General features: G+C 35.9%; 1 long non-coding RNA gene across 1 annotated transcript in view; it reads right to left on the reverse strand.

Annotated features, from left to right (window-relative positions):
- Nucleotides 1–11,230: 11,230 nt before the first annotated feature.
- Nucleotides 11,231–26,616, reverse strand: part of LOC112984691 (uncharacterized) — a 34,905-nt gene continuing 19,519 nt past the window's right edge. The window contains exons 3-4 of the long non-coding RNA XR_003259557.2: nucleotides 17,037–17,191; nucleotides 11,231–16,239 (exon numbers count right to left, since the gene is read on the reverse strand). This is a non-coding gene — a long non-coding RNA (uncharacterized LOC112984691). The remainder of the gene's footprint in view (nucleotides 16,240–17,036; nucleotides 17,192–26,616) is intronic.

The following is a 26,616-nucleotide window of genomic DNA, read 5'->3' on the forward strand; positions in this document are numbered from 1 at the left end:
CAAAGCAGACATGGGTAGAATGGGCTAAGGGAGTTATAGTTCACCTGGTATGGCTCTGGATTCCCCCCCCTTTTTTTGAGAAAAGGCTGCTGTGCAGTTGGATTGATCCCTAACAGCTTCAGGTGGTACATGCCATATGCTCAGAGAGGGAAGAAGGGATTGTAGCTATGGAGATAAGTGGAGACAAGAAGGATCAAAGAGAAGAAAATATGTTGGTGTTATAAGAACATAGGTCCCTTTTGTTTCACAGTTGCACATAGAGCATCATGTAAGAACCTTTCTTCAAACTGAAGAGTAGTTATTTAGGCGCAGCAACTGTCATTCTGCTTTGTGAGGTTTTACCACCTGATTGGTTGGTGAGTCATTACCTAGGTAATAATGTTCCCTCATAAAAACAAAATTCTATTACTCAAAAGAAAAATAATGCTGTTTCACAGCTTTGCTGGCACATACTTTCCATTTTTCTACATTGTTTTTTTCTCCTAGATGCAAACACTGAAGAGTGAGTAATGAAGAATAACTAAGTTTTGGATACATGCAAAACATTGTAGAAATCTTGAGCCTTTAATGCTCATCTAATAGCAGAGAGATACATGATATTTTTAGATCCCCCCCAAATGCATATGTTACTATTTTAGATCCTCCCCAAATGCATCTGTTACTATTCTTGGTAATGTTGATTGAAGGAACTGAATGATTTAGGCTATTTGTAACTGAGATTGGTATTTCTAGTAGTAAAGATGGCAGTTCTATAATAATTGCTTAGAGTTGTATGTTGTGATCCTTTGTCAGTATGACTTTCGGAAGCATTGTATTCTTTTCTGCAGGATGCATTGTGGGAGCACACAATTTCCTTACGCAGTGGAGGACTCCCTGAACAAACACCTATTCAGTGGATGGCATTTTCTGTGAAATAATTTATATTACTTGTATTGTTTGAATCTCAAAACAGACCAAAATATTGCAGTTTTGAAGCTGTATGAATGCAACAAAAAGATTTCAGTTTTCTCATAAAGCTTACAAGCATAACATAAAAGGTAGCAGACAGGATATCAACATGAAGAGTGAAAGGAGATGGTGAGAACATATTGATCAACACGGGTGATCTTAGCAGATGAAAAGCTGCGTTAGCTTTTTCTTGGCCATCATAGGAAAGCAGCCTGCTAAGAAGAGATGTAAAGAATGGCGGTGAGTCAATTTAGTGGATGTTTATAGGGAGTGTCTCTTAAACCACTGAGACATTAAGACAAAGCATGCAGGGATTTGTTTGACATGGAACAAGTCATCAGTAAGATTAGTGTCATGGGTTGATTTTGAAATGAAGGAATGGACTCAGCATGAAGAATGGGTGCTGAATAAGGGGTAGGGACTCCCTATGTCTGTGAGGGTGTTTGTCCCAAAACTGATATTCCTGGGGAAGATAACCATCTGCCGGATTAAGCCATAACCAGGTAATTACTGAGAGGCTTTTGAGAATAGAAAGAGTCAGCTTAAAAACAGTATATGAGAAGTATGAACATCTGTGACTGTGGGGAGTGACCTTGGCGTGGGAAAAATGCGGCAGCAGGCAAACCCAGCTGGACACTGCACGGCCACCACGGCAGCCCCCCATGGGACGGGTATCGAGAGCTGCCGGTGTCCAGCCCGGGGGGGTGGCAGTGTGGGGTGTGACAGGGAGGCACCTGCACCCAGGTGTGTGGATGTGGCCTTGTGGGAGGCTGCTCACCGATGTGCATTAGGAGGAGGAAGGAGTGGTGTGAGGGAGCCCCTGAGTGCTCCCTGGTGAGGGGTGTGTTTGTAACCCATGTGGCCTGTGGTGTGGAGGCCTGCACATTGCAGGGTGTGTGTGCATGCGTATGTGTGCATATATGCGTGCATGCATACATGTGCATATGCGTGCATGCATGCATATCTGTGCAAGGTTACTGCTCCTGGGGCAGGTCACAGAAGGGTGTTGACAAACACCTACAAATTTCTAGACATGTGTAAATGTCTAGCATTGTAGTTTACCTGTTATATTGCAGATATTGATCCTGAATGTATAGCCTACTGATTTGATTGCTGGTTAATTACCTATCATTTATAACTCAATATATCACTTCAGTCTGGACTTGCTTCAAAACTTGCAAGTTGAGCAGTTTTTTCCTGCGCCAGACATTAACTAGGAATAGTTGACTGTGGGAAGAGCGAAGGCTGGAAATTGAAATGAAGGGGGTCTTGGCTAGCTCAAGTGGAAGATTGTAGGTGGTGGCTGTGAATAGTGTGCCTGGCAAAACTGAAAAGAAAGGGGAAGTTAGAGAATCAAGAAGGGTTGAAGGTTTGACGGGGGAGTAAGAGAGACAAAAGCACACTTGCACTTTGAGGGCAGAAAGGGACATTGGGCTGAAAAGCAAAGGAGAATAATACTGGAGCAGATAAAAGATGGTGCAAGGGAATTCAGGAGATGCAATGTGATTTCAGGGACAGGCAGATGGTTTATAAAATGAGAGCATATCAATAAATTGTGTCTATGAAATACTAGAGAGGGGGAAGACATTGGATGAGAGGGGACAGAGAAGTAACTCAAGAAGAAAACAATTTTTTTTTCCTTTTCTGCAACACACCAGTGAGATCTTATTTGGAGAATGATGCGGTATCAGGAGATTTTAAAAAAAGTTTCTCAAGGGAGTTGATGCAAAGAAAAGTTTGTGATTTACAATGCAGCATTTAGTTACAGCGAAGTGTACTTATCTGGAATACAGGCCAGAAAGAGGAGAAAATGTATCTGAAGTTCAGAAAAGCAGGAGAATTTTTGAAGAAATTATATTACTATATTTAAAAGGAGGTCAATGGATTAAAACACTTAATCTTTTAAAAAATGAGTAAGTGAAATAATATGACTTAGTCTGGTGTCCAAAAAAAAAAAACCAAACCAAACCAAAACACACTCTTGGCTGTTTTTTCTCAATATTGAACCATTTCCCTTCCAGATTCTTTTGTGGTTCACAAGAGCAATCCAGTCTGTTTCATGAGCATCCTTGACAGCTGATTGTCTTGCATTTTCAGTTTGTTCTTTTGTATATTTGACTGCTGAGAAACACAGCCTCCTCTTTTTTTTTATTTGAAAAAAATTATTTGAATTGAAGTATTTTGCTTTGTCTAAATAAAGGGTAGTATCGAGATATAAATATATATATTCTGTAATTTTCTGATTGCCAGCAGGGGTTAGCGGAAAAGAAAGCAGTGTGGGTAGCAACTATTTTTCTGAATCCCACCTCTGACAATTCAGACCTTTAACAAGAATAGAGATTTAAGTGTTCACAAAGATGGCAGTTATAGCTAATATGGGCCAAATCTGTTTCTGACAGTGAGATTGTGGAAAGTTAAACTAATGACTTTAAAGTGGCTTACGGAGTCATGTGTCAAGGACATGTATTCTGCATCCCCTGTGAATTACGTTCTTCATTGCTTGTGTAGCAGATCTTGCCTGTCAAATTTTCTATAGCAAAATTCTTAGAGCTTTTGAAATCTCTGCACTTGATATTTATTTGTCTATAGGTATTTTTAATGATCCATATTCATGATAAATGTTAATTACCCACTATATATAGGACCTCTTTGTGGAAGTTGTGTGTATATTACAACGTTTCACAATATAAGCTAATGCAAAAAAAGGGAAACAGTTAAATGGATGAAATAAGGGAAGGATAAAATAACCATAGCAATTTTTCCCTAGTAAGGAATAATAATAATAAAAAAACTATCCATCAATTTACATAGCTTTGATGTGAAAAGGAGAAAATTCATTTCCTTCAAATGATTGTTTCTTTAAGTCCTGAGGTTCAAATGGCACTTGCAATAAAGCTACAGTCTGAGGCAAACTTGTATGAATTGAAACTGTAGAAGGTGTCTGTGGGAGACTTTGTGAAATGGAAATATTTTGCCCAGTGTTATTAGCAATCAAGCAGCACTAAAAGAGGATGTGGTTTATTTAGAACCTTTAAAAACAACCAATACGAAAAACCACAATTGACAAGCATTTTGACTAGTAATGAGGAGGATCATAGTGGTAGAAGTGACTGAGCATTCTTGAAAGCCTGACAAGAACTGACACACATTTAAATAGAAGATATACGTATTTTGGTGTAAGGAAAATGCTCCGATACGCATTTATAATATTATAACTTCAAAAATATTTCCACTGGATTGGATATAAAATAGGAATCTATCAAACATTAACACTTTAGTTGCCTGGTGTCAGTAAAAACGCATCATCTTTATCATCACATTACTTCTCTGAACTGGAGTCCTAAAAGGATATTGTCATGCATGCAAAAATGTCTTTTTGTGCTCACAAGCTATATTAACTGGTAGGAATCTGTTAAAATGAAAAAAAATGGTTATTCCAAATATGGCTTCAGTTTTGTATTACAAGTTAAAAATTTTAAATGTTTTACAGTGTGTATATAAAAATAAAGATAATGTTTTAACTGTTCATGTGTTAGCACTGAAATGTCTACAGGACACTTTTGAAATAAACATATAAGCATGCAGGTGATAAGTAGAGGCTTCAATAAGGCCCCAAGCTGTTGAACTCATTCTACAATTAAATAGCCAGCTACTTTAAAAGAATATTTTAAAAAAGGCAGTTTCATTATGATATCTTGTTCTTTTGAACTTTTCTGGCAGGGAAGTCTATAGCTTATAGTTTTCTTTTCTGAAGAACTCTATCTAGTCCAGTCACGGGAAGTTTCCTCTTGAGGCACCAGCTAGAACCCCTGCATTGGCAGGAGCTGAATGTTAAAAAAGGATGATTTCAGTGTTTAACAGTTGTTAATAAGGCTAGAAAGAAGGGAAAATTGAAAGGTCATTTTTATCGATCAGTACATATGGCGTGTTCAAACCTGGTGCACCAATACAGGTTTGAGGGAGTAGCAAGATGGAAGAAACTAAGTCTCTTTCGCTGTTAGCACTTGGGGGATCTTAGGGATCAACTAGTAAGCTACGTAAAACATTATCTGCTGGCTACTAAAGTCAGGAATGCTACCAGGACATGTTTTTGTCAAGATAGTCAAAAGGTTTGCCTGAACTTAGTTTGCCCCCTAATATCTTTGCCCACCCTCTTTCCTCCTTCTGTCCTTCCCCCCCTTCCCCAAGTTATACACCTTTTTGAAGTAATTTGTTAAAAGTGGCAGCTGTGGCTTTAAAATAAAATGTCCAACATAATGAGAAGTTGGCAGGTGACATCGTCTGCTAAAGACTACCATACAACTTCATAAATCTTCTCAGATTCACACATTGTAAATGTTGAGCCATGGGACTAGTAAATTTTATGACTGCACATTTCCAGCTCATGAATTCATAACTAGACATTTGCAACTTGCAAATCTTATTTAAGAACTGTGACCTTAATGTGTAAAGACTTCATGCACTATAATGATAGCAGGAAAACTTAGCTGCTTGCCACAGGGCCTTGCCTATTGCGTTTGGCTCTAAAAATCTTAGAGCAGAGAAGGGCATTTCATTGCTGAAGTTTCACTGCAATTAAAATTACTTGTCTGGTGTTTATATATAATAAAAATTCAGATGATGGTCGTTTTAAGCCAGAGATGTCTACTGAATATAGGCTTAGGAGTACTGACAATGTTAATATTTACCATGACTACGTGGTAACCATGGCTAACCAATAAGATCCCAATTCATATATTCACGTATTTAAAAATTGGGCCTAAGAATATGGCAAAAATCTAACTAAGTTAATTGCATAAGGTTTATCAAAAACTATGTATTTAATCAAAACTTGAATTATAACTTTTTGTTTTGATATTTTGATAAGTTACAGTTTTACATATTTATTCAGAACATTTCATATTCCAAATGAGAAGAGAGTAGATATACCAAAATGTCAGGAAACAAGCTAATCCTGAAGGATTTCGGAGATAAGTAGCAATAGTAAAGAATTTGCTATTCACCACTTTAAACAATCAAATGAACCAAAAATCTGAATAAACCAGCCCCCTCAAAGCAGTTCATAGACATAGAATATACTTGCTAAGTTTCATGCACAGTCCTTTGCATTTGGCAGAACCAAGTCACAAGTTCAAGATTTTGTCCATGTCTCAGGATTTACTCTGACCTTGCAAGTTTGCCTTTCATTCCCAAAGTTACAGTAAGACCAGGTTCTTCCTGAATTTAGCCAAGGATGGACTGAAGGCCCCTTAGCCCATGGATCTGGGCCAGCAGTGAACTCCTACCTGTTTCTGTTTTCCACTGAATATGATCTTTCCATCTTTTGATACAGGAAAATGAATCTGCACTGATATTGTGTGAAAAACAGCCTTAGTAGGTAGTAGTGTCTATTCAACCCGTACTGTTCCTTAAAAATAAGAAAAAAGATGAGGGAAACATGAAGGTGTCATATCCTTGTGTTTTCCACAGCTTTACAGTTTTCTACAGATTTATATATCTGAAGGTGTATATTAATTGCCATGTCAAAGCATTGTTTCATATTTGTCAGAGACTCTTGACTATGAGTTTTCAGATAAAAATAAGTGATAAGCAGAGTCGAACCAAACTTGCGTCATACTCAAGATTCTTCTGGGGCTTAAATAGTTGAAGTCTAGGCCATAACAGAGGTATCTGTTACCTGAAACCTTATTAGTGTCTTGCATGAAGACAGCTATTATTTTGGAGGTTGAGTCCTACCGAAATCGATGGCAAAATTGCCTTTCAGGAAACAAGCTCTTAAAAAGAAAATCCATGAAAAAGAAAATCTAACTCTCTGGAAAGAAGGGATTTTTGAACCATAATGTTAATAAACAAAACATTGTAAGTGGCAAAATAGATGCATTATTTCAAACTTTAAGCAAAAAAATTAAATTTTTATATGGTTATGATTTATGAGAGAATGAAAATTGTAAATGATTGAGTAAGAAATCTATTAAAATATTTTGACTTTTTTTTTTGTACAGCATGTTCAGTTAAGGTTTGAAGATAACTGCTGCTGTTGTTGGGTAACACTTGAAATTCTTGGATATCTCCTTATTTTTATCCATTTTGTCCAGAAAAAAATCAACTGCATGCCAAGGTGAATTTCAATGCATTTTTTGGTGAATTGTTTACTGTTATAGATTTTCCTTGCCCGATATAGAGCCTGGCATAAATTGAAGCAATTGTGCTGTGTTGTACTCCCCATCAGAGTTCCCTCAATCTCTCAGTAGAAACTGGTTTTAGACATGAAAGTAATCTTTGAACAAAGTGAATTCTGCTGAGACAATTAAAAAAAAAGAAGAGTTTGGGTCATGAGTTCTGATCGTCTTTTCGTATTAATACAGCATTGCTTACTCTTGAATGAGTTAGTTTTTAAAAAAATCATTCCATATTTATAGATCTAGTTTCTAAAACTTTGTTGCCATCTAACTCACTTAAAAGAATGCCTGAGAAATGAACCTTTTAAAAGAATACATTTTCTCTAGGCTATCCTAAAACATTCTGAATAATTCATGGAAGCCATTGAAATAAACACAATAAAGAATGAAGCAGTTAAACAAATACACTTCTCTGAGCTCTGAGTTTATATATTTAACTATTTGTTCTATGTACAAGATTTGGTCAACAGTGTGGCAGCAAGATATGCTAAGGAGGAAAGTATTTAGAAGATTGTTATTTTTGTATATCAGATTAAAATATTGTAAACAATTATGGGCAAAACCTTTAGAAGGTCAGTGAAAATTATAGAAAGCTATCCTCTCGACTGGGAGCATTTTAAATAAATCATAACATTATTTTGATGATCTTCCTTATGGTACTAGTTCTCAGGGACCTTTACTGTATGTGATTTATTTATTTATTTATTTATTTATTTATTTATTTATTTCAGTGCTATCCTTTACTCTGAAGGACCGAATAGCCGTGACACAGCTGGGAAACGTAGTAGACATATGGTATTCTGTATGTTTACATACTACACCCTTACCAAAGTCAGTGAGCAAACTGGTGGAGCTACAGCCTTGACCCAGCTGCCTTTTAGGGGCCTCATGAAGTAAACCAAGTCCTATGAACATCTGCTTAAAAGGGAAAATAAATTTTTCTTTAATACCTTTATGATGAATGTCCACCCATCCCCATCTAAGTTATCACAGAGGCTTTGACTGTTAGCTTATCTTAGCAGTTTCCAAGATAAAATCAATTACAAAAAAATTGGCACCAAATTTGAGTAAAAGATAAACTCCTTTTCAGGGATAGATAAATTTTGGATTAGATGCCAGGGCAGTAATCATTGTACATTGTATTAGCTAGATAGCTATTCTATGCTCAAACAATAGCTATCTATTATCTGAGAAAAGGCAGGACTTCCAATAACTTTTAAAATCTTTAAGATTCCCAGTGACACCTCCACGTCTGGTGCAAAAGTTAAAAAAAAAAAAAAAAATCCAACCCCCAAACCAAACAAATAAAAAAGAAATCTCACCCTGGCCAGAATATAACCGCATGGATTTTACTATCCATACAAAAAGGTATGTGGAATTCCTGGTTTCTTTTCTCTCTCTCCTTTTTTTTCCAGTTTTCCTTTTAGAAAAACAAAATAAAAGCAGATACCCTCCCCCACACACACCATTTTATTTCCAAAATAGAGTTGTTGGGTTTTTTCTAAGTATTTATTTCCTTGCAGATAGATGATGGAAATGATTGCAAAATTCTACTTGAAATTGTGGAAGTGTTATCATTTTAAATTGTTCCAAAGTTAATTTTAGTGCTAGCGTAGATATTTTGGAGATTTGTAGTTATGCCCAAATCACATCAATACCTGCGTTTTTATTTATTGGTTTGTTTTTTATTCTTTGCTGGTACAGTGATATACAGGTGTACTGGTACTAAGTAATTATGGGTATGAATATTTTTAATATAAGAAATCCTTTTCCTCTTGACTTGTGTTACATGATGTGCATTTTATGAAGTAATGTTCTGGAGATGAGACCTCTTAATGCCAGAAAACAAGCAAGTTTTAGCACTGACGTACACCTAAGATTTAACCTAAACCATCTTCCAGGTAAAAGCAATGAAAAATGTTTAAGGTGGTGTCACATATCTGGATATTTTAAAGTTTTGTAGTTTGGTTTCTAAACACTGCAAATCATCTTTAATTATTTTACAAGAGGCATTCCTTAATTTAAAAATGAAATTAAGTCCTGATGATATACATTGTGAAAATAAAAATAATAGTAATAATCCAACTCCTTTGACTTTTTTTTCAGGGTTCAGAACTCAGTATTGGAATAAGAGCAAATGAGGCAAAACATTTTGTGTATTGATGGCTTAAGTCTGAGCACTATAATATGGTTCTCAAATTCCTCTGTTAAACTGTAGATAGAACACATGCTAGTTATAAGAATGAACGTACTTTTCCTATGCAAGATCTGCAGCTAAAACTACAGTATTTTTCATAAAAATTATTACTATATATGCTATAAATATATATGTCATTTTTCTGTTGTGAGCACAACCACTTGGTGGAACTGGAGATGAGCTGATGTATTACTTGCATCTATCTTAGCCTGGTATAAAGTTATATGTTATCCAAAGGTGGAAGTAGCTCAGCGAGAATGGATGCAGCAGAACCCAGTCCTCCCCTCCCCACACACAGACATGGGTGTTGTGGGAAATGAGTCAATGTGGCAACGTACAAACCGGTCAGATTTGGACTTTTCACTATGAGTATGCAGCCTCTGGTCCAGCTGCTGCGAAAAGCAGGCTTGAAGCCAGCGTCGGCACAGGGAGACACCTCGCCTGCCCCTGCATGTCACCCGGAGGCAATTCCTCTCCCGCGAGCCCCATGGAACTGCCTGCAAAAGCTCGTGTTTATCGCAAGGGATGAGTATGGACAAAGGATTAGTTTAATGTAAATGTTGCCAAATGCAGTCTCAGTATATGAGAGTTAATGTGAGATAATGGTCCTTGAAAGCATTAAGATAGGGAAAGGTGACCAAAATAAGAGAGACAGCAAAATGATTAGACCAAGAGTTTTCCAGATGATGTGGAAATAATTTCCTAAGTGTCACTATGATTTTCTGTGATGATCAAAATCTTCCACTGGCTGAAAACTTTTATTAGAAGTACTAAAGAGAGATGATCCATAATAATATTTTAATGTACTGCTTCTGTATAATTTCTTCTTTTATATCTGTGGGGAAAAATTTCAACTTCATTACAAGAGTGCATACTCTTAGTTTTATTGCTTGTTGGCTACATCATAGGCTAACTGGGAATACTGTTGGCAAATCAGTGTTTAGGAATGGTGAATAGTTTCCAAAGCACATTTAGCCTTTGGGTGTTACTTCTTGGGCTTTGTAGTTAAAATGTACACAGAATATCCCAACTTTGTCCAGTTTTGTTGTTTCCTTTCCTCCTGGAATTACTGCATTGCCTCTAAGAAATGTGCAAATGTTGGACTGGCAGAGACCATTTCAGAGTTTATAAATTGAGTTTTATGCTTCGTACCTGTAAATCCACAGCAGAGAACACTTTATGTAACTTCATACAGAGGGTAGCAACACTGTGTATTGATCTTTTGTAATGACTGCTATTAAGCAGTATAAAATTTTATTTTTCCTTCCCAATGACTTAACATATTATCTCTATTTCTCCCTAAATAAAACTACTAAAAAGGGGCAATGCCTTAGGCACCACAGTAAGCTTCACTGTCACTTAGGCTTCTAGACATCATCATTTCATTCTGGTAGACTTGTTCTGTAATATCGTTAGTACAAATCAACTGTTACTTAAAGCTTTTATCTAGAGAGATAAATAACTGGCTGAAAATTGCTAGTTCAGGCAGACGTTAAAGAGTATGAAGACTTTGTATTAAAAATTACTGTCTCTCAATAGTCTTAGATTGAAATATAGTCTTTGGAATCACAATACTTTTCATATGTTAGTTTTGCTTAGTGTGTAATGAATCCTTCTTGTTTACAGGTACCATGTCTGGCTTTGGTGGTTCTTTGCCACTAAATGAGTCTCTTTCATGGAAACCAGTGTTACAGAATCTCATAATTGAAATGAATGGCTTAGAGCATAATTCTAAATTTTTTAATGAATGACACCTGGTGTGCCCCTGCTCTCTTCCTCCTTCAAGCATCATACAGTGGTACATACTTCCGTAACTCCTACAAATTATGACTGCTTTATATTAAGTCAGGCCTAAAAGACATCCTGAAAATTATCGGTTCAATTTTCAGAAAGCAGCACAAAAAAAATCAAGAAAAGAAATTCCATTGCTAAGATTGTATCTGTTTATACTGACATGATAGCCAATTTTATTTGACAAAATTATTTTGCAAACTATTTTTACAGTGAAAGTCAGGTTTAAGAGGAGAATTTCCAAGTAGACAGCTTTCGCACAGTTTATGTCAACTACTGTTACTGTAGCTTAGACAATAATCTGAGAAAATGTAATCAAATACTTCACTAGCGTTTGTTTTTTTGTGTGTGGCCTGAAATTTTCCAAAGGAGGTGCTACATCAAAGACCCAGTATGAATTTTCTTCTAAGTGCAAGCAAGCTTTTTTGTGGTATAAAAAACCCTTGCTATTCATTCACTTTTGTAACACCAAAAATTCCCCTTTTTAGTTAGATCCAGGAGTTCAGATGACTGAAATTGCCATATACTGCACATCTCAGTGCCTGGAAGTAGCTGCTTCAGTGTGAGTACTCTGCAGCAGGCAGCTGGTCCGAAACCATCTCCACCACCACGATAGCCTGCTGCTGACGCGGCCAGTTTAACCGTCTCACCTGGCTGCCTGTGCTACGCTATGCTAAGATAGTGTAGATTTTTGTTTGTTTGTTTTACAGACAGTTACTCCATTTAGGTAACTCCAAGACAGTTAGAAAGCAACATCTCAAAATGTTCCCATAGTCAGATGAACTTTTGATCTTTTAGAGGCTTCTCCTGTTGTATATATGCATGTATGCATGTATGCATGTATGTATGTATCTACCTGTCTGTCTATTTCTATATACCAGTACCAAAAAAAAATACAGTAACTATAATAAGGAAGAAAAATATCCTTATCCCTTTCTCTGTAACATGGATTATACATATAATTTAATTTGATTTGTCAAGACTTCTCTCGTTTTATTGCTGCATTTTGAGTGCAGTGAATTTTGAAATAGCTGAACTCCGTATGATAGTACTTTGAAATTCTGAAGTGGTATATTAGGGTAATTATGAGATTAATTCAAATGTACCCATTTTATAAATTTCATCATAAAAATCTCTAGATTGTGAGATAATTTCATTATGGTTTTTACTTTTTTCATATTACTCTAACCACTTTTATAATTTTTTTGGGCACCTTTACTATTTTATCTTAATTCTTTGAATCTAAATGCTTTATGCTAGCAGGAAAGTAGAGAGTCTACAGCTCTCAAAAGAGCCTCCCACCCCAGAATGCTCGGGTTTCCCACTGATGCCCCACCATGGTGGAATCTCTGTGCACTGGAAATGCACTGTGCATTTAAGGTTTGCCATTCAAGTGGAGAAACTTACAGCATTTGTAGAGAGAGGGTTGCTATTAATTTTGGAGGGGAAAAGGGTGCCTAGCATGTTTTTTCATGTTATGCCAAAGCGGATAAAACAATCACATTTTTCATATATACCTAGTGTTCCAGAAAAATGTGCTGCAAATCAGAGACCCCAGTCAGAGACAGAGATGGATATATTTTGTAAATATAATATAGACTTTCTAGGAAATTTCTACCATTTCTGAAAAAGTATTTGGAAATGAGTAGAGAATTACAAGTTTTCTGTAGAACAGTAGAACTAATCTAAATAATCCTACATATCAGGAATATAATGCCCAAATTTTCTAAGACTGTGCAGTAGGGACTGATACAGGACTGCTCTTGGGAAAGAAACTTATGACTCCGGGAATTTGCTTAGTGGATTGAAGAGAAGAAGGTATATTCCTGAGAGAACAAAAGAGACAGATTTCAGACACACACAGACAAAAAAAAAAAAAAAAAAAAAAAAAAAAAAAAAAAAAAAAAGGGAAAAAACTACTTCCCCAGAAAAACAGGAGATCTCTAATATTGTGAGGTGTTGCTAGTCTGCTTTGTTTGAAAAAGCAAAAGTTTAGATTTCAAGAGGTAATATTCAGATAGCAAGTACTGTATGATTTGGTTATTCGGTTGTTATTTACAACAAAAGATGGAAGAGCTTGAAAAAGCCAGTGGGTCTGACAGTGCTGTTAGACAAAAAAACATGCGGAAAGAGGTTAGCTTGGAAACACTGATACTTTGGCAGAAACTGACATGATTGTGGGTTTTTGAGTGGAATTTTGGCTTCAGTAAAAACAGTGATTTCTCATTGATCTTACATCTCCTGTTTCTGTTGTTCTAGGGATTTTGCTTTGTTTTGTTTGTTGTTGTTGTTGTTGTTGTTGTTTTTACCTAATTCAATTGCCTTTCAATGTTCTATATTGAAGTAGAAATGCAAGGAAATCAGACCTTGGTTTTTAAATTGTTTATGTATCCATCTCCCCATCCACCCTAGACTTTGAGAGGGGCTTGCTGGTGCAGACTTTTTGAATGTCATTATCCTGTAAAACAGTATTGAGATCAAATTCTCTTGAATGAAATATCTTATTTTCAGGATTTTTAAAATTTTATTTTATTTTTTATTTACTTTTATTTGATTCTGCTCACAACAACAAATTTGATGAAAGTCCAGAATCAGCAAAATTTTAACATTTCAGTTTTCACATGGAACATTTCATCGGGTCATCTTTATAAATATTAATTTCTCAAACAACTCAAAACTTATATGAAAAATATATTATGCTATCTAGATGCTGCTGCTGGTTTCAGGCACTTATAAAAATCTAGTAAAAGCATCCTTATGGAAATAGACACAAAAAAGATTAGTAGGACATTATATAGTTGTTAGGAAGAAAGGAATTACATAGCAAAGGAAAACGATTTGGTCTCAGAACCTGTTGTAACCTATACATAAAAGCTCTATTTCCTATCTGGGAATACAAGGAACATGTTAAGGGAAGTGACTTCTAGCATGTTTGTAGCCATTACAGCAAAGGGACAGGCACTTCCTAATTGCACATGTAATGCTGGCCAAATCACTCAATTCGAATAGGATGCACAGAGGAAAGGCCTTACAAAAAAAGTTGTTAACATGAACAGGTGGATAAATTAAAACTCAGTAAGGTACAGCAATCTCCTCAGAGTCTTGCAGCAAATCAGTGATGAGAAAAGGTCATGAGAAAGAACTGGTCTCACAAAAACACATGCTTTTGTTAGCCAGAATCTCAGAAAATGCAGAAATAGCTAGAGGTTTCTTCATTTTGTTGTCTCAGGACACCTCTGTCCCTGAATCTTCTAATGACAAGCATCTCTACCAAGCTTCCAAAGCAAAACTAATGCAAATCGGTATTTTGCAGAAAATCTGATAGCCAGAGGTGTCAATTATTTTATTAAAAATGTAAAATATGATTTGCAGAGTGCAGAGTGCAAAGCCTGGAAGATATTTCAGTTTCCCTTTTTGCTGTTTTATAGAGCTAGAAGTTGTGCGGCTGCCCAATGGTTCTGCTAATAACCATTTGACAATAGCAGCAGGAAATGCTGCTAGTATACTTGCAGTAGTATAATAATGTGGGTGTAAATGATGTCAATTCCATGATAAAGGTACATTAATGAAAGGTATACTCACGACTTACCTTCATCTCATGGAAGATCTGGACTCTAATGTTTGATCTAAATGTATATGTGCACAAGTATTTCATAATGAAATACTGAATCCCATGTTTAAGTAATGTCGCATTGGGGACTCTCAAAAGTTGGAGAATTCATATCTGGAGCTATTGATCCATCCTTAATTCATATTAACAGGACAAATGGGGCATTGGTTGTAGCTACAAAGTAGTCCTGAAATGAAAGTGTTAGCCTTATATTGTCAAAACTAATCATTATCAGGAGACTTCTGTTAAATAACTTTATTAGGTAAAAAACCTAGCCAGTTAAATAAATATGCATTACCTAGAAATTTAGTCCTAAAGATGCAACTAAATGTTGGACTTGTAACTCTGAGCAGTCCTTTTAGATAAATGAATTATTCACAGTGATAAATGACCTGATCTAGCCAAAGTCAATGGGATTCCTCCATAGACGATGATGGGCTCTGGATTAGAACTGACTTCACCTGAATAAAACCAATCATTTTCCTAACCCATGAATTAATATGAAGTGACTGCAGAATCCCACTGTTGGAAAAGTATCAAACCGCAGGAGGAGAAGAAGAGAAAGCTGTGTTTGGATTTTTTTTCCTTCCTTAGACAGACAATGCTCTTCCAGGACACGGTGTTTCCTCTGGAATTAAATCTAAATGCTATATGTCAGTATTAGGAAGAATGAACTTTTATGAGGCAAGTGTGAAAATTAACTCAAGCTCTGTTGACTTGAAATGATCACCTGTTTTTTTGGTGTAGAAAAATTTGTGTGAGAAACCTCTGTTGGGGAAAGTTAGTAAACATTTGGTGTGAAAATTCTTCATGCTTTTAGGTGACTAAAATAAAAATAATAATTAAAAGAAAATTCCAATAGAGAGAGACTACACTAATCCTATATCTAATTACCTGATTTTCAGCCTTCTCTTTTATATAAGCATGCACACAGGCTCACGCATTTCCATCAATCTGATTCTGCTTCCTCAAAGAATTGAGAGTTGTGTTTATCTGCTTGTTTCCTAATTATTCTTTATTATCAAGACACTTCATTTTTAATAACTTACTCTCCTTTGTAATTAGATTATCTCTTGGATTACACTGGAGTTTTCCTTTGAGCATTGTTTTTTTTTTATTTAATTTCCTTGTATAATTAAAGATGTCTATGTTGAATTACACAATTCCAGTCTTTGCTAACGGTAGCTGATGCCTGAGATGTTGGTATTCTGGTTCTGATTGGAGACTTTGATTCTAGTCTTATAAAAAAAAAGTTGTGAAATCTGCCAGTTGATATAGTCAGGAAAGATGTGAAAGTTACCTCTTTAAAATTCTTTGCCAGTATATTGTGTCTAATGCTGCATGAATAAATTACCAGCCTTCTCATTCTTTTTGTAATGCTGGCTTAGGTTTTTTGTTTCAACGCTGTTTGGGTTATTTCCTTCATCAAGTTGCAATATTTGGATTCAGAAAATATGCTGTCAACAAGACTTGTTTGGACAGACCTCTGATTCCTTTGGTGTAAGTGTTTTTATCTGAAAAAGAAGAATATTCATATTCAAATGGTGTAAATCCATTGTCTTCAGCAGAGTTACAGAATGGGAATTAAAACTGCAACATGTTCATACCTACCGGCCTGTAAATGTTACCAGCATTCCTAAGACGATATGTCTAAATAGGGACTGCATATTTTTATATAAAAATGTGCATTGCTTCTGTTTCAGTAGACACTTGCTCCTTTCTCCAGCTGCACTGATTAATAACTGCTGATAAAGCGTATTACTTTTGCAAACCATGCCTTACCGATGTCCTTAGACAAAGCTTCAGAAGCATCATGTCTGCTCTGACACATTCACATGTCCACTGCATAGATCTGAATCTCTGTGTCATCAGACTAGTTTCAGTAAAGCTAGCTTACATTATCTTATAGATAAACTGCATTCAGCTACATATTTACCATATGATGTTATCATAAAACACAAGATAAAAATGTTTGCCTTTGAAGAATTTGCAACACCAATTTTTGCTACACATTTTGAATGATATCAAAATGTTCTAAAAAGGCAGTAATATTAATAATTTGGAAATGTCAGTTTTAATATTTTAGGTAGACAACAGTGTTGATTCTGCATTGCTCTACATCAGTTGGTAGAAAAGTACCTTTCCCTGTCCTGCATGCAGCAATCCAGTTTTGGAATGAAAAGAGGTGAAAAAGTTTTGGTCACACTTCTGTGATTTTAATTTGTATTTATAATTAATTCTCATTAAATGTTTGTAACTAGATCAGAACTATGTATCCATGCATATTTATTTTATAAAATAATATTCTTACTATTGATGCTCTCTGTCTTCAAAACACAAAGGTAGTTAACTGGCTGGTCATTTTATGAAAAGAAAAGAAATGGAGGCAGTAGTTTGTCTTTGTAGATGCAACAAAGGACATGTTCTGCATATTTTCCAGAAACATTTGACAGTCACAGTTCAAACCTGAAATACCAAAATTATTAATTAAATGTGATGGATAAAAATAAAAAATTATTTATTGTGCTCTTTCATGTAAATGTAAGATAAATTGATACTGTACTTGTTAATTCAAAGAAACTTTCAGACACTTTCGGTTGCATGAATGGAAAGGTATGTAGTAGTTGATGTTCTTAGAGGACATTAGCAGCATTCATCTGAAAAAATGATTTAAAACTTAAAGGTTTCATAAAGGTTATAGTGTTGCTATTATAGTGCTAATATTTTAAAATCTTTCATTTTCAATAGTTATACAAGAGACATTACTTCAGTCTAGTATTAGATTAGTTGTATATTGCTGGATAAACAAATGGAGAAATAGCAAAATACTTTTGAAATGGTTAGTTGAAATCATCTGAGTACTGAAGTCAGATAATCTTATTTTACTGGGTTTGTGTGTGTTTGTGTTTGTTTGTTTGTTTAAATGTGAAATCTCTTGCCAGAAGCAGCAAGTTGATAGAGTGTTATGGCATGGTATTTTTCTGATCTGTGCAAGGCGAGTTCTTGGGAATTTTTTTATACCTGAATTAGGAAGCATTAGCATCCCAGTTGCTGATGTTGTAGGCATTCTCAATAGAGAGACTAAAGACTTGTGTGTCACTAGAACTGTTTTCTGAGTATTAACCTATGTGGCTGTGACAGTACAAAAAAAACTATAAAGAAAAAGAGATTATCATCCAAGATCGGTGAATGCAGCACTTGTCATAAATATAAAATAAATAAGTAAAGTAATCTCCCCCCCAACAAAAAATTATCACATAAAACCCCCCAGAAAGCTAGAGGTATTTATTTTCCTAGAAAGTTTCTACATTATAGCAGATTCAATTAGAAGTATTTTAGAAAAATTACTGATAATTGCAGCCATGAAATCTGAATAATTACCAGCAACGTTAATCTTGTTTCTCCACCAGTTCACAGCTTTCATAGTCAGGCAAGACATGTCCAGACCAAAATGACTGTATGTTTTATTTGCGTGCATGTGAGCAAATGATTTCCTAGAGTATGAAACAAAATAAGGGAAGGCTTTTTCTTGATGGACTAAAAGAATATATTCAAGTTATCTAGAAAACTTGTAAGTTTTCATTAGTTTTCTGATGAATCCATAGATGTTTATGTTCCATCAACACTGGTCTTGAAAAAGATATTTTATTTTACTATTTTTTTTCTCCCAGATACACAAAATTAATGCTGATAGGAAGGAGACGAAATAGCTGCCAAGAAAGACCTAGTGCTAGAAAGTCCTTCTGAGCTAATTTATCTGTGCAGAGTAATAGGCTTAAATGTGATTGTTCAAGTAAAAAAATGAAAGGTGAAATTCTAGTTTCATTGAAGTCAATGTCAAAACTCTTACTGATTTGACAGAGCTAATATTTTGGCCAGTGTCTGAGTAGGGGCGATGGTGGAGAAAACAGGGAACATGCATCTGTGAATACATCCCTGGGTTGAATGCACTGCAGGTTGCCTTTTTGGCAGGGGGTTGGGTTTTTTGGTTTTTTAAGAGGATGGGAGACAAAGGAAATGAGCCAAAATGAAGGCCTGTTTTATTTATAACTTTTGGGCCATTTAGACACTAACGCTGCTCATGTCTGCAGATTGTTTCAGTAACAGCATATCTGCTTTTAAGAACACAGTTTTAATTTTTCTCCCTGTTATCTGTAATTCCTTCAGTATAGTTTGAGACATCTGTGACTAGTCATATGAATCATTGCTACACCAGAGAAAGCTTTCTTTTTTTTTTTTTTTTTAAGATTGTTTAGAAAAAAAAATGACTATGTTAAAATTCTCAGGACAGACCGCTGCTTAATTCATTTTTATACTGTTGTGTAGATAGGACAGTTATTAAATTAAAAACAAAACCTTACTATTTTAATTTTTGTAGTGTTAATTTTCCGTATTTTAGACATATTAGACAACAATTTAATTTTACTCCCATGTTCAAAGTCACATCAACAGTAAAATCAACATTGTTTTCTGTAATGAAATGTGGGGAACACATTATACTCTTTCAAAGTTTGTTTTGCTAAACACTAAGTAAGCCCATGTGCTTGACTCACAGCAGGAGAGAGACATTCAAAGACACTGTGCCATATACAATGCGGAGAAGGAAGCTGTTGCTTAGATGCTCATGAAAGCAGGGTTACGAGAGTAATCATGGTACCTGTGGCTCAGGAAATGGGAGACTTGCAAGTCTTGGCAAGCTGGAAAAAAATACTGGAAAATTATTACTGTTTGTTTATACTGTGATTTTGTTCTTCCCTTCCTATCTGCTATAGGCTTCTCCTGGAGAGGGGACACTGAGCTAGAAGAATCATTGTCTTAACCAGTGTCTTCATCCTTGTTGTTCTTACATGACTTAAGTACCAACTGAAAACGGAATCACTGTAAACAATAGACCTTTAACATAATTAAAGACTTGAGTGTAAGAGTATACAGATTAGAAAGACAATCTGATGCTTGATTTTAAATTCTTAGTAGGGTTCTCTTCAGAAAACTTTTGTATAGTACTGCATAATGCAAATACACTGCATTTTAATGTACTGAATTTACCAACTTAGTATAAAGGGGATGCAAAAGATATGTATCTGATTTTTCTGCTCTGGGCAATAGACTCAAATAATCCCAGCCTGGTCTGTATGCTGAAGGTGTGTGTCTCGAACCTTTACAGAGGCAGATCCTTAGGGATTTGTTAGAGAAGACAGCAGGAAGAGCTCCCACCTGCACTAACAACCTTGACCTACTTTCAAGGTTGTTCTGTTAGAAGCAAGTTTATAACATAGGTCCCTTGCAAAGTACAGGTCAAGGTTCTCAGTGGAGCAGAGAAGCACTCAGTAATTTTTTAAGGTTGTATCCTGATAAAACTGATTTGTTTATCAGTTATTGCTTGCATCAGACGCAGCACCTGCCCAAAAATTTATGTCACTGCTGCTCTTTTATCTTTTTGTTTCACACTGAGTGCTGGCCTAAGGGATCTTTAGCAAAGTTTAATCCCCATGGAGGAAAGCCATCTGGTTCTCATTTGTTTCTCCTCTGTAAAATGTAGCTTAATCGTATTGATTAGATCTTGCAGTGGAGTTTCTATTCCACATTTTTATAAAATGAACAAGAAAGACAATGTTGCACACAAGGATTTTTCTATTCCGCCAATGAATATGCAATCACACAGATGACCTCAATCTGCATTAAACAAGTAGTCTGTGTAAATCCCAAAGGCAAGTTCAAATCTTTTGATCTGCAAGGATTCTGTTTGTTACAGCCTAAAGCATTGTGGCTTAGATGCGGCTGCCTAGCAGAAATGTTTTGCACAACCCAGGATGAATTGTAGCACTTTCTCTGTTTTTATTAATAAACCACGTTTATTAAACCCAGTGGGGTTGATGAAAGAACGTTAATTAAAGTTTACACCTTTTGCTACATAGCACAAATTTCATGTTTGTAGCGATGACAAGAGCGTGAACATCTGAAACAATGGACAAGGATTAATAATATTAATTTCTGAAGAAAGTAAGCAAATATTTTTGAGGAATAATGACTAGAAACTGATTCTTGAAGGAGAAAAAGTATATGAAAGATTATAAAAATACTACTAGTGATGATAGAGAATAATATAGGAACTAGAAACATAGTACCAACCTTTGCTGATTCAAAAAACATAATTTCATAGTCTCTACATATCCTTCTTAATGAGATTGTACATTGAGTTACTGGGATATTGAATAGAGATGAAAATTTTCATATGAGGAGGAAGAAAGCTAATTAATAATTCTTTACCTCTCAGCTTGGCCATGCCTTTTCTTCTGTATATACTTTTGTCCTGGATTTTTCTAATTTCATATAACCTCCTCTCTTTTGGATATATCCTTACTGTTGTCTCACTTCTTCCAGCAAACGAGCACAAAGAAGATTTTTTTTGCCTTTCTTTTTATCTATTCTTTTCTCTGTGTTCATGGCAGACAGCTATACTCTCAATCAAGCCTTTCTTTCCCTGCATGGAAGCTACCCACCTTTTTGTTGTTATTTTTTCTACATTTCTGAAATTGCTCCTTACCACCATAGCTTACGTTTCTGTTTCACAATAGCAGCTGTAACACTTCCCTCCTCTCTTCAGACCAACTTCCAGTAGCCAAAAGCATTTTCCTTGCTCCAGTGTATAACTCAAAGTTATAAAAACATGGCGGGGAAAAATGCCACTCACGTAAAATAATATTAAAGCGGGCAATAGGGATAAAAAAACATGTACCCATTGCTCAGCTATGTTGAACAGAATGAAGAGCAAGGGCTGTTTTTTTGCCTGTCAGGTCTGTAGTCCAGCCTGGGGCTCCAGCGGGGCTCTATCTCAAGATAACTCCACAGGCTCGTATGTTTTAAGTAAAGAACTTCAGTGATTTACCTAGTTCAACTTCTTGTTTACAGTAAGCTATCTAGTTGTCTTTTAATTACTCCCAATAACTTGTGTCTGACTAACATATCTTGTAGAAAGAAAGATTGCATCTGAAAACTTCAGGAAATCTAGCGTCCACCACTTTTCTTGGTAATTTGTTCAAGTAGATATTTTTTACAATGCGTTTTACTTATTTATGTCTGCTTATCAAAAGGAAGGCTGAGACAGGATTTCATCCCAGTGAATCAGCTGATACACAAAAAAGAATACTAGATTGCTCTTCAATTCAGCAGAAACCCTGTGTTTTCTATACTGAAATTTTCAGAGCAAACCCTTTCCTGCGTGAGCTGTTCTGCAGCAGCGTACTTACACGGAGTAGAACTTGGTGGTGTGCGAATACACACTAGTGCCAGCATGGCAGTGAGGGGATCTGTTCAAGCCAGTCTACCTTGCTTCTCCATAGACCTAATTAATCTGAGCATGTGCCCAGTAATGCATCATACTGCTTGTCCACTACATTGCATTGTGCTATGTAATGCATCCCTATCTGCTAAAAATTCTTTAATTCCTGGCTGTTATTGCCACAGATCTGTAATTTTATTTTGTTAAAAAAAAAAAAAAAGAGAGAGAGAGAGAGAGAGGAGATTGAAAGATTGAAATTTCTAAGTCTGGAATGGTAAGATGTTTCCAGCTCTCAGATCATTTTTTGTGACCATACCATCCTTCATTTTGTAGTGTTAGTTTCTGAAGGTGAAGAGCCCAGTGGAATATAGCTCTTCCAGACTGATACCAATAACGATGCAGTGGTAGATAAAATCATTCTACTGCTCATAGGAAGCATCTCTTGCCTTTAATCATACAAAGCTTGCATGGTTCCAAATTGGTCCAGCTGCATCCAGCTGCACCAGTTAGTGTGGGCACCATATGTGCTGCTGTGACCGCTTACCAGGATGTTTCCCTCTGAAATCCCATGTTTCTTTCTGAAAAGAACTGGGCTAAAGCTGCTTAGTGGGATTTGTTCCATCTGCAGATACCTATATATTATTATTCATCTGTAATCTTTTCCCTGACACATCACATGCTCTGTTGACTTACAGTATGCTAATTGACACTTCCTCATCTTTTGCAGTAACCATACCTTAAAACTATCAGAGCAATGCCTTAATACCCAGGAGTATTTGAAATATTAATTCAGCATTAAAGGCTGCTCATTTTTTTCATATGAATATTTGAGTGAAGTGGAAAACCTGATTAATGGAAAGAAGAAAGACTCTGGGCTAATATGACCTGTCTGAGGTCATGCAGAGAATTGTTAGTAGTTTCCATCCTGTCCTAGCTGACAAGTTCTGTTTTTCAGAAAAACAAGAACTGGTTTGTGCTTCAGTCAACCAGTTTTTATGTCAGTCTTGAAGTCTGCCCACAGGCCAACTAGAGATTAGGAAGAACTGGTTTAAATGGCTTGACACAACAGTAACACAGTTCTTGACATCTGTCTTTACTTACAGAAGTAATTCTGTAATTTTGTCCTGCAGTTGTGCACCTAACTTTTGGCTGCCTGTCCCCTTGAATGCGTTCCCAAACTCTCACTGGGGAGTTGTGCAAAAACAGTATGCTCAACAGAGGCACAAAGATGTCTGTAGGCAGATGGCTCATAGACCTACAAAGAGAGAAGGAACTGCTTTAAAACCTGTCTCTCTTCAGAGCTCAGGTGCCCTGCTAAGGCAATGCAATGCTACTATACGCCATATGAGACGTATAGTAGCACATCCAGATTCTTCTGTTGCAAAATTTATTTCAAACCAGAAAGCCGGAATTCCTCTTTTTGCTGAAGAAATAGCTCTTCTGATGCTCTATTCCTCTCCCTGGAAAGTGCTATCAGACAATAGGCTTGGCATCCTCTCCTGTGGAAAATTATTCTGTTTTAACAGAGAAAAGTAACAAACATTGCCAAACGCCTCCAGATATAAGAGGAAAGAATGCAACGGTTTTTAAGATCTCATTTTTAGACTCAGGTACTCCACCTAAGTCACCTATGTTTTTAAGTGTAAATCACTTATAATGGCACTGCCATAACCTTGCAGAGGTAATGAGAAGCCATAAATGTATCTAAGGTATTTAGGTGAATAGCTGGAATTTTGGTTTTTCATTTTATTACTAGGAATATTTCATATTTCCTCTGGAATTTTAGACCTGTCACTTTAATTATTCAGGGCCTCAGTTTTTCTGTCTCCAAAAAGGGGATAATTGTGCCCAGTTCAGGGGAGTAGTGACTTTTTTCTTATGGGTTGAAAAGTGCATTGAAATCCTTGAATTGAAAATATCACTAACACAGAAAGTACTTATTTAACTATCTCTTGGAATTACATATGTATTTAATTGATATTCCAGACATCCAAACTATTGGATGAATGTGCATTGGACACACAGTGCTATAGAAGGATATTGAAAGACAGACCGCAGCACTTGCCAAGGAAATAAAGTTTCCTGCAGATGCAGAGACATGTAAACCCAAAACCTGCTGCAGGTAGGGAGTATTGTTAAGGCAGAGTTCTGATCCAAATAAGGATTTAATTTAAATCTACCTATTTCACTTTCCAGACTGAAATCCTAGATGAGTGTCTGCCCTTAGTGCCATTTTTTTGTAAGTTTATCTTTTGAAAGAAAAATTGCAAAACACCAGGGAAAATAACAGGAAAAATATAAGTTCTCATATTCCACAACATTTAAAAAAGAAGAAAAATCTTGTCATAAAGAAATCCACAAAACACTGTGGGTGGAAATTAAATATAAAAAGAGTAATCCCTCAGCATTTTAAATATTTTATAAAGAAATATAATTTGTATTCTGACACATAAAGCTATATCATCAGAGCAAAACTACACACCACATGAATGTTTATTAAAAAAATCATATCAGAAAACAGTGTGATTATCCATAACAGGATGCAATATATCTAGTTATCTCATCATCTAGAAAAAGCTTCCACATTTTCATCAATAGACAAATCTTCTTTCTTAGAATGAGACAATAAAAAGCTCTAGCATTATCATCATCATAATAATAAAGTCCTTAAATAACCTTAATTTTGAGGGAAACAGAGAAGTTTGAAAGCATGGTAAACAAAACTCAGGGTGACGTGCTCTTCTTTCCACAAAATATTTTACTCATGAGAGGGCCTGGCTCAAACAATGATGAGGACAAGTAACTCCATGGCACTGCTATGCATTAGAAGTGTGCAGCAGACAGGTAGTTTAATTTCACCTCTCCTTCAAAGAGATTGAGGGTTTTGTCTGCTTGCTTGTTTTTGCCACTACTATTTGGGATCGAGTTCCTCTGCGGATCGGGATCAGGAGAAGGGGCCACAAATGGATCTCACCTTCCACCCATTCATGTGGAGGAGACGCCCAACAGTAGAGCTGCTGGTGAGGGCATGCCGGTGGTACAAGCCTGTGAGGCAAACTCCGCGGCTCGCTGTACCACGGCTGCTTTGACATCTGTGGTAACGAGGATCTGGGTCTTAGGATTTAATTCTCGTTGCTTGCCATTGTCTCAGTGCGTATCACTCAACCTTTTGTCAATAAATTTATGCTTGACTTTGAAATGGTGTATCACTGTAATTATCCTTGTGTTTGTACAGTGCCTGGCACAGCTAGAGCCCAATTCTGAGTGCAATGTGGGAGTTAATAAAATATAAATAATCTATTATTCTAAATTTATTATTATAAAAATGAAAAAATAAATTAAAAATGAAAACTAAAAGTATGTAATAAGTTATATAAATTTATATAAGTATAATATATAATATACAGTATATATAAATTTGTAAGAATATGAAAATGAAAAATGTAAATGTAAAATTTTTATAACTAAAAAGAAAATAGAAAAATATTTATTATTATAAGTAATAACTATCAAGTACTGCTAAGTTCAAATCAAAAAGGGCTCCTCTTTCCTATGAATAGTTTTCCATTTCCTGTTCGTTCAGAGAAGATACTAAGTTTATATTTTAGTCTGGTTGAAGGATTCAAACTGATTTAGAAGAGATTTGCTTTAAAGCAAGCAGACAGTGTCTATATTATGAGTTCTGTATTTTCTTCCAAGTCCTATCCTGCACAGCAGATACTCATCAATCATATTGGGAAGCTGACTTATATTCTCCACACTTCACCACTAACTGGATTACAGAGCTGAAAATCTTACTCAAAGTTTAAAATGTGATAAAAGTAATCAAATTGTTCTCGTCAAATTCTAACTGTGGTGAATAGATGGCACTAATTACCTTTTCTTATTATGCTACAAATGTAGTTTACTCCATCTTTATTCATGAAGTAGTATCATATAGCCCACCAAGGGGACTGCAGCAGTATGTAATATTGGCATATTTGTTTGCTCGTTCTTGTTTTCCCTCTTCATCAGTATTCTGGAGGTGTGACTTTAGACTGCAATGTATTGCTGTGCGGGACTTTCTCCTGTCTGGCTGTAATTATTGCATGCTGCAGATTTCTGAAGTTGAACTTATCGAAAAAAATCTCAAAGAACTCCAATAAAAGAACTCCAATAATAAAAATTAGAGGCAGTTTTACTGGAGATTATTAGTTGTCTTTTTTTCCCTTAACTACCAGCTTTAGAAAAATGCAAGTGTACACAGGCAACATTCATAAGGTGGAGGTAATTGATCTGAGCCTGGACTGAGGCTGTTGCACTCATTGTGAAAACACACTAACCTTAATAACGTTAAATTTGCTTTGTGGAGGAGTTATCAGGCTAGTAATAATGATTTCAAACCTCTAGTTCACAGACAAGCAGTATATATCTGGCTGAAATATTATTCTGTGAAGTAAGTCTGTCAACAGGTAGTTTATTTGTTGCCTAGTCTGTGGCTGAAATGCTGAACTTTTTTAGGACTACAAAACAAACAAGGAAAAAGCTTTCTGACTGTTTCCTTCCTCCTTCTGTTTAGAAAACCTTGCTTTCCTAAGACAAGCTTCCAGATGACAATGTCTCGAAAAATCAT

Source organism: Dromaius novaehollandiae, chromosome 2 (assembly GCF_036370855.1).
Source record: "Dromaius novaehollandiae isolate bDroNov1 chromosome 2, bDroNov1.hap1, whole genome shotgun sequence".
In the NCBI taxonomy this organism is placed as follows: Eukaryota; Metazoa; Chordata; class Aves; order Casuariiformes; family Dromaiidae; genus Dromaius; species Dromaius novaehollandiae.